The sequence below is a fragment of the Giraffa tippelskirchi genome, chromosome 11 (assembly GCF_054371585.1).
Source record: "Giraffa tippelskirchi isolate mGirTip1 chromosome 11, T2T-mGirTip1v1.2.pri, whole genome shotgun sequence".
Classification (NCBI taxonomy): Eukaryota; Metazoa; Chordata; class Mammalia; order Artiodactyla; family Giraffidae; genus Giraffa; species Giraffa tippelskirchi.
In genome coordinates this window covers 83565541-83577753 of record NC_137285.1, presented here as the reverse complement: position 1 = coordinate 83577753, position 12213 = coordinate 83565541, and the positions used below count along the sequence as shown (strand labels likewise).

Below are 12213 nucleotides of genomic sequence, written 5' to 3'. Positions count from 1 at the left end.
TATTTATCTATTTTTTTACTTTACAATATTGTATTGGTTTTGCCATACATTGACATGAATGCACCATGGGTGTACATGTTTTCCCCTTCCAGAACGCCCCTCCCACCTCCCTCCCCATCCCATCCCTCCAGGTCATCCCGGTGCACCAGCCCCGAGCAACCTGTATCATGCATCGAACCTGGACTGGTGATTTGTTTCACATATGATAATTTACATGCTTCAGTGCCATTCTCCCAGATCATCCCACCCTCGCCCTCTCCCATAGAGTCCAAAAGACTGTTCTATACATCTGTGTCTCTTTTGCTGTCTTTCATAGAGTTATACCGATTTACTAAATTCCATATATATGCGTTAGTATACTGTATTGGTGTTTTTCTTTATGGCTTACTTCACTCTGTATAATAGGCTCCAGTTTCATCCACCTCATTAGAACTGATTCGAATGTATTCTTTTTAATGGCTGAGTAATATTCCATTGTGTATATGTACCATGGCTTCCTTATCCATTCATCTGCTGATGGACATCTAGGTTGCTTCCATGTCCTGGCTATTATAAACAGAGCTGCGATGAACATTGGGGTACATGTCTCTCTTTCAATTCTGGTTTCCTTGGTGTGTATGCCCAGCAGTGGGATTTCTGGGTCATATGGCAGTTCTATTTCCAGTTTTTTGAGGAATCTCCACACTGTTCTCCATAGTGGCTGTACTAGTTTGCATTCCCACCAACAGTGTAAGAGGGTTCCCTTTTCTCCACACCTTCTCCAGCATTTATTGTTTGCAGACTTTTTGATAATAGCCATTCTGACTGGCATGAGATGGTACCTCACTGTGGTTTTGATTTGCATTTCTCTGATAATGAGTGATGTTGAGCATCTTTTCATGCGTTTGTTAGCCATCTGTATGTCTTCTTTGGAGAAATGTCTGCTTAGTTCTTTGGCCCATTTTTTGATTGGGTCATTTATTTTTCTGGAATTGAGCTGCATGAGCTGCTTGTATATTTTTGAGATTAATTCTTAGTCAGTTGCCTCATTTGCTATTATTTTCTCCCATTCTGAAGGCTGTCTTTTCACCTTGCTTATAGTTGCCTTCGTTGTGCAAAAGCTTTTAAGTTTAATTAGGTCCATTTGTTTATTTTTGCTTTTATTTCCATTACTCTGGGAGGTGGGTCATAGAGGATCCTGCTGTGATACTGTCTTGATGACTGTAGCTTTGTAGTATAGTCTGAAGTCAGGCAGGTTGATTCCTCCAGTTCCATTCTTCTTTCTCAAGATTGCTTTGGCTATTCGAGGTTTTTCCGTATTTCCATACAAATTGTGAAATTATTTGTTCTAGTTCTCTGAAAAATACCATTGGTAGCTTGATAGGGATTGCATTGAATCTATAGATTGCTTTGGGTAGTACACTCATTTTCACTATATTGATTCTTCCAATCCAAGAACATGGTATATTTCTCCATCTATCTGTGTCATCTTTGATTTCTTCATCAGTGTTTTATAGTTTTATATATATAGGTCTTTTGTTTCTTTAGGTAGATTTATTCCTAAGTATTTTATTCTTTTCATTGCAATGGCAAATGGGCTTGTTTCCTTAATTTCTCTTTCTGTTTTCTCATTGTTAGTGTATAGGAATGCAAGGGATTTCTGTGTGTTAATTTTATATCCTGAAACTTTACTATATTCATTGATTAGCTCTAGTAATTTTCTGGTGGTGTCTTTAGGGTTTTCTATGTAGAGTAGGTGTTTGTCTCTAAACACCATTCTCTCCTCAAAGGGACCATGGCTTCTTGGAGAAATGACTGATTTCTGAGATGAGAAAGGAAAAGTACAAAATAAGCCTGAAATATATTGTCTGGCTAGAAAGTAAGAAATTGTTTAAAGAATAACAGAGACTGACAAAAAGATGGAATAACTAGCTTGAATGGGTCCTGTTGACCAAATCTGGAGCACTTTGAGTATCAAAATAAATAATTATAGAAGTATAATATAATTGAATAAAATAGGACTCAATTCATAAACATGTAAATTAAAAATAGTTTAATGATGAGATATTTGCATGGTTGCAAAGTACTTTTTAAATGAAATACTTATTAATTACAAAGGGAAAAGGGGGAATTCAAGAGTTGAGAAAACCAGGAAGAAAAAAACTTCACAAGAATTTTGAGGGAGGCGCTGAGGTTCTCCTGAAATCCTGGGATTAAAAAATTTGTACACTGATATTAGTGGGCTGTATATATGCTGGACACAACTGAAGTGACTTAGCAGCAGCAGCAGCAGCAGCATATATGTGGGTATTCAGATTAAAAGTTCACAATCTCACTTAGGTTCACCTTCACAACAGCTGTAAAATAGAGGCATTACTGTTGCCTATTTTACACACAGACAAACAAATGAGAAGTTAAGCAACTTGCCAGAGCCACTAAGTGTAGCTCCAGGATGTGAGCTCAGGCCTGACTCTAAATCTGCTGCACTTTGAGAGCCAGTATGGAGTCCCTGTTTCACGCTTATCACAGGCAAGGCCTGCTGAAGTTTCTGTATTTCTCTAAATTAGTCCTGGCGGTAGGCCTGCTCAATATAGCCCATAATTTATAACAAACACGTTTCATGTAAAACTCCATTTGTTGCTGCTCTTCTTCAGTTGCTCAGTCATGTCTGACTCTTGGGTGACCATGGACTATGGTGTGCCAGGCTCCTCTGTCCTTCACTATCTTCCGGAGCTTGCTCAGATTCATGCCTACTGAGCTGGTGATGGTATCTAACCCACTCGTCCTCTGCCACCCTCTTCTCTTTTTGCCTTCAATCTTTCTCAGCATCAGGATCTCATCCAATGAGTTGGCTCTTGGCATCATGTGGCCAAAGTATTGGAGGTTCAGCTTAAGTAACAGTCCTTCCAATGAATATTCAGGACTGATCTCCTTTAGGATGGACTGGTTGAATCTCCTTGCAGTCCAAGGGACTCTCAATAGTCTTCTCCAGCACCACAGTTCAAAAGCATCAATTCTTCGGTGCTCAGTCTTTTTTACGGTCCAACTCTAACATCTGTACATGGCTAACATCTGTACATAGCTTTGACTATATGGACCTTTGTTGACAAAGTGATGTCTCTGCTTTTTAATACATTGTCTAGGTTTGTCATAGCTTTTCTTCCAAGAAGCAAGCATCTTCTAATTTCATGGCAGCAGTTGCCATGTGCAGTGATTTTAGAGCCCAAGAAGAGAAAATGTCACTGCTTCCACTTTTCCCCCATCTATTTGCCATTGGGCTTCCCCCATAGCTCAGTTGGTAAAGAATCTGCCTGCAATGCAGGAGACCCAGGTTTGATTCCTGGGTTAGGAAGATCCCCTGGAGAAGGAGATGGCAACCCACTCCAGTATTCTTGCCTGGAGAACCCCATGGACAGAGGAGCCTGGCAGGCTGCAGTCCCTGGTGTCGCAAAAGTTGGACACAACTTAGAGGCTAAAGAGAGAGAGAGAGATGGAACTGAATGCCGTGATCCTGTTTTTTTGAACATTTTGAGTTTCAAGCCAGCTTTTTCTCTCTCCTCTTTCACCCTCATCAAGAGGCTCATTAATTCCTCTTTGGTTTCTGCCATTAGAGTGGTATCATCCGCATATCTGAGGTTGTTTATATTTCTCCCGGCAATCTTGATTCCAGCTTGTGAGTCATTCAGCCTGGCATTTTGCATGATGTACTCTGTATATAAGTTAAATAAGCAAGGTGACAATATACAACCTTGACGTTTCCCGATTTTCAACTATTCTGTTGTTTCATGTCCAGTTCTAACTGTTGCTTCTTGACCTGCTTACAGGTTCCTATGACCTGCACAGAGGAGGCAGGTAAGGTGGTCTGGTATTCCCATCTCTTTCAGAATTTTCCACAGTATATTGTTATCCACACAGTCAAAGTATTTAGCATAGTCAGTGAAGCAGAAATAGATACTTTTCTGCAATTCTCTTGCTTTTTCTATGATCCAACAGATGTTGGCAATTTGATTTCGGGTTTCTCTGCCTTTTCCAAATCCAGCTTGTACATCTGTAAGTTCTTGCTTCATGTACACCTGAAGTCTAGCTTGAAGGATTTTGGGCATTACCTTGCTAGCATGTGAAATGAGTGTAATTGTATGGCAATTTGAACATTCTTTGGCATTGCCTTTCTTTTCGATTGGAATGAAAACTGACCTTTTCCAGTCCTGTGGCCACTGCTGAGTTTTCCAGATTTGCTGGCATATTGACTGCAACACTTTAACAGCATCATCTTTTAGATTTGAAATAGCTCAGCTGGAATTTCATCACCTCCATTAGCTTTGTTCACAGTGATGCTTCCTAAGGCCCACTTGCATTCCAGGATGTCTGGCTCTAGGTGAGTGACCACACCGTTGTGATTATCTGGGTCGTGAAGATCTTTTTTGTACAGTTCTTCTGTGTATTCTTGCCACCTCTTCATACTCTGTTCTGCTTCTGTTAGGTCCTTGCCATTTCTGTCCTTTATTGAGCCCATCTTTGCACGAAATGTTCCCCTGGTATCTCTAATTTTCTTGAAGAGATCTCTAGTCTTTCCCATTCTATTGTTTTCCTCTATTTCTTTGCATTGATCACTGAGGAAGGCTTTCTTATCTCTCCTTGCTTTTCTTTGAAACTCTGCATTCAGTTGGGTATATCTTTCCTTTTCTCCTTGGCTTTTTGCTTCTCTTCTTTCCTCAGCTATTTGTAAGGCCCCCTCAAACAATCATTTTGCCTTCTTGCATTTCTTTTTCTTTGGGATAGTTTTGGTCACTGCCTCCTGTACAATGTTGTGAACCTCCATTCATAGTTCTTCAGGAACTCTGTCTACCAAAAATAATCCCTTGAATCTATTTGTCAAAACAAGAGTCTGAAATGCAGTACTTGGGCACAATCTCAAAAATGACAGAATGATCTTGGTTTGTTTCCAAAGCAAACCATTCAACATCACAGTAAATCAAGTCTATGCCCTAGCCACTAATGCCAAAGAAGCTGAAGTCAAATTGTTCTATGAAGACCTATAAGACCTTCTAGAACTAACACCAATAAAGATACCCTTTACATTATCATAAGGGATTGGAATGCAAAAATAGGAAGTCAAGTGATACCTGGAGGGAGGGAGGCTCAAGAGGGAGGGGACATATATTTGCCTATGGTTGATTCAAGTTGATGTTTGGCAGAAACCAGAACAATTCTGTAAAGCATTTATCCTTCAATTAAAAAACAAATAAATTTTTAAACAATTAAAAAAATAGAGATACCTGGATTAACAGGCAAGTTTGGCCTTGGACTACAAAATGAAGCAGAGCAAAGGCTAACAGAGTTTTGCTAAGAGAACACACTGATCATAGCAAACACCCTCTTCAAACAACATAAGAGACAGCTCTACACATGGACATCATTGGATGGTCAATACTGAAATCAGATTGATTATATTCTTTGCAGCTGAAGATGGAGGAGCTCTGTATGGTCAGCAAAAAGAAGACCAGGAGCTGACTGTGGTTCAGATCATGAAATTCTTATTGCAAAATTCAGGCTTAAACTGAAGAAAGTAGGGAAAACATTAGACCATCTAGGTATGACCTAAATCAAATCACCATAAATTGTTGAAATAACAGATAATAAATAATGTTCATCATAACAACAGCTCAATAATATTGAAGGATTGTTATGTTCTAGATCCTACTCTAGGCATTTAATAAATATTCATCTAATTTATTCCTCATAAAAACCCTAAAAGTAGCACTATAACTGCTCTCATGTTAGTGGGAACTGATGTCCAATTTTGTCTTTGGATTGGGGTTGAAAAGATTCCCTGCTCTTTTTTGCTGTTACTCAGTAATTTGAGATTATGTATTTGGATGAACTTGCAAAGTTCGGGATATTGTGGTTCTCACCCATGTGTATAGCATATGAGTCTGATGTTTACGACTGACATTTTCTGTTCATGAAATGTTTTTCTATAACCTTGAGAGGAGCAGCTGCAGATCAGAGCTGGCATGCAAGCAGGAGCTTTCCATAAGTGCTGGAGGTGGGTGTGAGGTCAGATTTCTTTCCATGACCTAAGATTGCAATGCCAGGCATGAGTGTTGGAATTCGTTTTCCTTCCTGTACTCATGGAAGACATAACTAATTTCTCAAAAACTCTTTCTGAGTCTGGATATGGCTTCTGGATTTTTTTTTTTTTCACAAGGCAGCACTTCTTTCAGCAGATACTCATTGAGTAGAGCTGTCCCTCCAGGTGAAAGCTGTTTCCCTTCCTTAGTCAATGAGGTCCTTAATAATTGTAATCCTTAGTTCTAAATATTAGCATTCCAGTAAGGTTTGGCTTCCTCCCACTCTCAATAGCTGTATAGATTACAAAGTGCTTTCATGTAAATTGTTTTATTTTGTCAGCAATAACTACCATCTGAGCTCTCATGTATTAAGTATTTATTACAGACAGTCTAAATTATACTAACTTGAATCCTTCTAGTTGGTATTGTGATTCTCATTTTATTGATGGGAAAACGGGCTCAGAGACGTGGAATGGCTTGCAGGAGCCCAGCTGAAAGGCAGTTGTGCTCACTACTGTGTCACCAATACCCACCAATTGGCTTCCCAGGTAGCTCAGTGGTAAAGAACCTGCCTGCCAATGTAGGAGACGTAAGAGACCCAGGTTCGATCCCTGGGTTGGGAAGATCCCCTGGAGGAGGGCATAGCAACCCACTCCAGTATTCTTGCCCAGGAAATTCCATGGACAGCGGGAGCCTGGTGGGCTACAGTCCATGGGGTTGCAAAGAGTAGGACACAGCTGAAGAGATAGTACACACACACCATACCACCAACTTTAAACAGCAGAACCAGAAGCAGAACTTGGACAAGTTCTTACAGGGCAAGTTCTGTTTCTTTCAAACACTGTAGCTACATCAAATTTCCAAACACTGGAGCAAACCCAATCTTTTTAGCCAGATGCCTGAAGGAACGTGGCTATTGTTCAACAGCAGTGTTGCCCCTCCTGATACTTCTCCCTCTGTCTTCCCCGGTGCGCATATGCGTGCATGCATGTGTGCGCACACATATGCTGCTGCTGAGTCGCTTCAGTTGTGTCCGACTCTGTGCAACCCCATAGACGGCAGCCGACCAGGCACCCCCGTCCCTGGGATTCTCCTGGCAAGAACACTGGAGTGGGTTACCATTTCCTTCTCCAATGCATTAAAGGGAAAAGTGAAAGTGAAGTTGCCCAGTTGTGTCTGACTCTTCGCGACCCCATGGACTGCAGCCTACCAGGCTCCTCCGTCCATGGGATTGTCCAGGCAAGAGTACTGGAGTGGGGTGCCATTGCCTTCTCCAATGCATGAAAGTGAAAAGTGAAAGTGAAGTCGCTCAGTCTGACTCTTAGCGACCGCATGGACTGCAGCCCACCAGTCTCCTCCGTCCGTGGGATTTTCCAGACAAGAGCACTGGAGTGGGGTGCCATTGCCTTCTCCGCAATAGGAGCACAGTTAACGTCAAACGAGAGCAGGAGAATGCCTGCCACAAACGCTGCTGCTGCTGCTAAGTCGCTTCAGTCGTGTCCGACTCTGTGCGACCCCATAGACGGCATCCCACCAGGCTCCGCCGTCCCCGGGATTCTCCAGGCAGGAACACTGGAGTTGGTTGCCATTTCCTTCTCCAATGCTTGAAAGTGAAAAGTGAAAGTGAAGTCGCTCAGTCGTGTCTGACTCTTCGCAACCCCATGGACTGCAGCCCACCAGGCTCCTCCGTCCGTGGGATTTTCCAGGCAAGAGTACTGGAGTGGGGTGACATTGCCTTCTCCGCAGGCCCCTGTAAACCATCTGCAGGAAGGCGCCCTCCCGGCCCGGAGCACGTCCCCTGGACGCGGGCGGGCTCCTCGGGCCTCAGCCCGCCGGGGAGATGACGTCCCAGCCTTTCTGTTCCCCCAGGTGGAAGCATCAGATGTTCAGCAAAACGCTAACGACAGAACTGCTGATACCAACGGAAACTGTTAAAAAGTAAAACAGACGTCCGTGGAATGCCTATGTTCTAAGAGCCCTCGGAGACGCTCGACAATCTTGTCTTCGTGGTAAACTGACGAGGCGGCCCCTGCCTCCCGCTCCACCCGCGCGGAGACTGAAAGGCAGGCAGGCGAGGCCCGCGGGGGCAGCTGACCCTCCAGGTTCCCTTCAGGTCGCAGGGGGCCGGCTGGCCTGCAGTCTCACACAGCCACCGCGGCAGATTCAAAGCCTGGAATCGGGTTCGGAGCAGGAGACCGTCTGGGGCGGAAACCTCTGACAGCTCTTCCGCGAACCTTCCTCTCAGGGTGGAACAGACGAACTCCGTCAGAAGCCGCTGAGCCGCGGAAACCCAAGCTTTACTGGCACTGAGCTGAGTATCCAGGTCTCTCATCTGAGAAGCAGATGTTCTGATTGTTCTACGGTACCTTGCAGGCAGAGTACACATATATGTGCACACATATGCAACATTCACTTATTTTAGGCCCTTGAAACCTTGCTAGGTCTCCTATTTAGCCAAACACAGAGATTTATAGTCTTGCAAACACAATCATTTTTCTTAGGAGACTAAGTTCTCTACCTCTTAGAAAGATGTGTATATATAACTGGAAAGTAAATTCTCAACACTGCTCTGAACCTGTGCAATGATTCTGCTGACAGCACATGAGTGAATATAACTAAAGGGTACACAGATGCCTAACCTTACATTAGCAAAGAATCAAGGTAAATAAATGTGTAGACAGCCTTTCTTGAATTTTCTGGCTTCTGTCTTTGCCATATTGGATCTAAAGCATTTAGATCCTTGCTGGAAAGGTATGTTTTAAAATGGAAGCATGGTTATTATATCTAATTTTCTGTCTCTCGCACTACTAGATCTTCTAGTCAAAATTAGATTTGCAGTCACTACCTTCTATTGAAATTTTAATACCCAATTTCTTTTTTTTCTTTCTTACTATTTTATGTAAGTAGAATCTATCAGTTCAGTTCAGTTTAGTTGCTCAGTTGTGTCCGACTCTTTGAGACCCCATGAACTGCAGCACACCAGGCCTCCCTGTCCATCACCAACTCCCAGAGACTACCTAAACCCATGTCCATCGAGTTGGTGATGCCATACAGCCATCTCATCCTCTGTCGCCCCCTTCTCCTCCTGCCCCCAATCCTTCCCAGCATTAGGGTCTTTTCCAATGGGTCAACTCTTCGCATGAGGTGGCCAAAGTATTGGAGTTTCAGCTTCAACATCAGTCCTTCCAATGAACACCCAGGACTGATCTCCTTTAGGATGGACTGGTTGCATCTCCTTGCAGTCCAAGGGACTCTCAAGAGTCTTCTCCAACACCACAGTTCAAAAGCATCAATTCTTTGGTGCTCAGCTTTCTTCACCGTCCAACTCTCATATCCATACGTGACTACTGGAAAAACCATAGCCTTGACTAGACGGACCTTTGTTGGCAAAGCAATGTCTCTAGTTTTAAATATGCTATCTAGGTTGGTCATAACCTTCCTTCCAATAAATTATAGTTGCTCATTTTTTCCTTGAAACAAGTTTTCTTTCTGACACATGCACTTAAATATTAGTAGTTATCTTGAGGACAGAAGGAGTTTATGTATGACTGTTATCTTTTTTCCTTTGTGCATTTATGTATTTTTTTAATTAGGAAAATATTACATAAAACGTATTTTATTTCAGACTGTGCATTTTAGCGGAGAAGGCAATGGCACTCCACTCCAGTACTCTTGCCTAGAAAATCCCACGGATGGAGGAGCCTGGGGTTGCTAATAGTCGGACACGACTGAAGCGACTTAGCAGCAGCAGCAGTGCCTTTTAGAAAGGTGATAAAATCTCTGTAGAACATGCATGTGCCAGGTTATGCCTGAGTCCATACTATTTTTATGTTAAGCAAACACAAGCATACAATGAAATAGAAAGCAAAGTTCAGATGATTTTTTAAAGTGAAAACAAGCATGCTTATAGATAATAATATTTGTGAATCTGATTTGCACTACATCTGTAACTACTTCTTTGCCAAAAAGAATTATTTCCGTAGGGCACTTTGGAGGAAAGACTAGAGAAGCTGTTAAGTGTAAGGGAAATGCTCAAGCAGTAACTGAGAGGAATGTTCTAAGGAGGATTTCTATTTTCCTAGGAGAAGGGGTGATGAGCTCTGAGGTCCTTACGTTTAAGGTTTTCTCAGTTCAGTTCAGTTCAGTCGCTCAGTCGTGTCTGACTCTTTGTGACCCCATGGCCTGCAGTGCGCCAGGCCTCCCTGTCCATCACCAACTCCTAAATGCCTTTAAAAAAGTGGGCAGGGCCTAAAAAAAAATGTAAGGAGGAATCTTAGATTTCTAGTTTTGAGGTCTACTGCAAGGAAGATCATTCGTATTAACTAGCATTTACTTACACAGCAACTTTCTTTTCTTCCATACAGGATCAGGTTACAAATTAAATGATACTTTTCAAGGGAAAAATATCCCTTCTGCAATTGCTACAGAAAGTTCATCATGTTTCCCCACATGTCCAAGACATAGGTTGATTCTCTAGCTGATGATTATGGAGTTCACACCTTATATTTAAGTTTCAGATCCCACTTCTTATACCCCTAGAGTATGGTAAAGCAAAAGTGGTTGTATTGAAGGATTCCCCATGTCCATCTTTGTTGTTGTTCAGTGGCAATGTCGTGTCTGACTCCTTGTGACCCCATGGGCTGCAGCACACCACGTTTCCCTCTCCTTCACTGTTTCCTGCAGTTTGCTCGAATTCATGTCCATTGAGTTGGTGATGCTATCCAACCATCACATCTTTTGTCGCCCCCTTCTGCTCCCGACTTCAATCTTTCCCAGCATCAAGATCTTTTCCAAAGAATCAGCTCTTCCCATCAGGTGGCCAAAGTATTGGAGTTTCACCTTCAGCATCATTCTTTCCAATGAATATTCAGGGTTGATTTCCTTTACGACTGACTGGTTTGATCTCCTTGCAGTCCAAGGGATTCTCAAGCGTCTTCCCCAACACCACAGTTCAAAAGCATCAATTCTTCAGTGCTCAGCCTTCTTTGTGGTCCAACTCTCACATCCATACCTGACTACTGGAAAAACCATAGCCTTGACTATACAGACCTTTGTTGGCAAAGGGATATCTCTGCTTTTTAATATGCTGTCTAGGTTTGTCATAGCTTTTCTTCCAAGGAGAAGGTGCCTTTTAATTTCATGGCTTCTGCAGTGATTTTGGAGCCCAAGAAAATAAAATCTGTGGCATAGTTTGTAGAATGGACAGGACTCAGCATACAGTCGCATTCATGGTTATGATTTACGGTAGTGAAGGGGTACAGAGAAACTCAGCAAAGGCAAAAGCAGAAGGACCAAGTCTAGGGGAAGCCGGGTGTGAGTCTGCAAGTGTTCTCTCCCAGCGGAACCACACAGGACATTCTTAAATCTCCTAGCAATGAGCTGTGACGAGATATGTGAATTGTTGTCAATGAGGGAAGCTCACTAGAGACTCACTGCCCAGGGCTTTTATTGGGTGCAGTTGACATGGCCCCTCTTCCAGCCTCTGCCAGGCATGAATCCAAATTTCTGACTTCCACAAGGAAAGCAGGTGTTCTGCATAAACCACATTGTTTGCCCAAGCAGTTTAGGCACAGTGAGCCACTCAATCTGTTAATGGTGGGAACCCTTCCAAAATCATGTTTCTGAAAGCCATCCAAAGGCCATCCTTGCAAGCAGAGCTTTCTAAGGACAGCACCTCAGGCCTGCTAATTAATTCTAAAGCACAGTGGTCCTTTAACATTTTCTGAAAAAGAGTTCTAGTCTTGCTAGCAAAGGAAGGACCTCTGGCTTTTCCTTGGTAGTCTTTGGAGTGAGCATCTCCACACTACAAACTTTCCTTCTTTTCTAAGATCCAGAAACAAACAGGAAGAATTACAGCAGGAGAATCAGTAGGAGGATTTTTTTTTAAATCCTTCAAAAGGGACAAAATAAGTAGAGACTTGTCCACACGAGCATCACAGCTTGGCTCAGGTAAATAACCATAAATGAGATCCCTCACCACAACCCGGCATCTGCCTTAAGTATGTGTTAGAGCAGGAAAATATACACATGCAAGGGCCCAAGTAAGCACTTAGAGGCACCCTGCTGGCTCCCTGACAGGGGCTACATGCTGATTTCAGGTTTGATACACAGTCATCACATTAAACAGTGTTTACCCGCCAGGATCCTCTTGTGTCTGGCTGGT

At 42.7% G+C, this 12213-nt stretch overlaps 1 long non-coding RNA gene across 1 annotated transcript; it reads right to left on the bottom strand.

The window, feature by feature from the left end:
• Positions 1-6168: 6168 nt before the first annotated feature.
• LOC145527803 (uncharacterized) lies at positions 6169-11398 on the bottom strand. Its single transcript, XR_014069875.1, has 3 exons — positions 10705-11398; positions 7767-9039; positions 6169-7436 (listed from the first exon to the last, which is right to left on the bottom strand). It is a non-coding gene; the product is annotated as an uncharacterized LOC145527803 (long non-coding RNA).
• Positions 11399-12213: the final 815 nt, after the last annotated feature.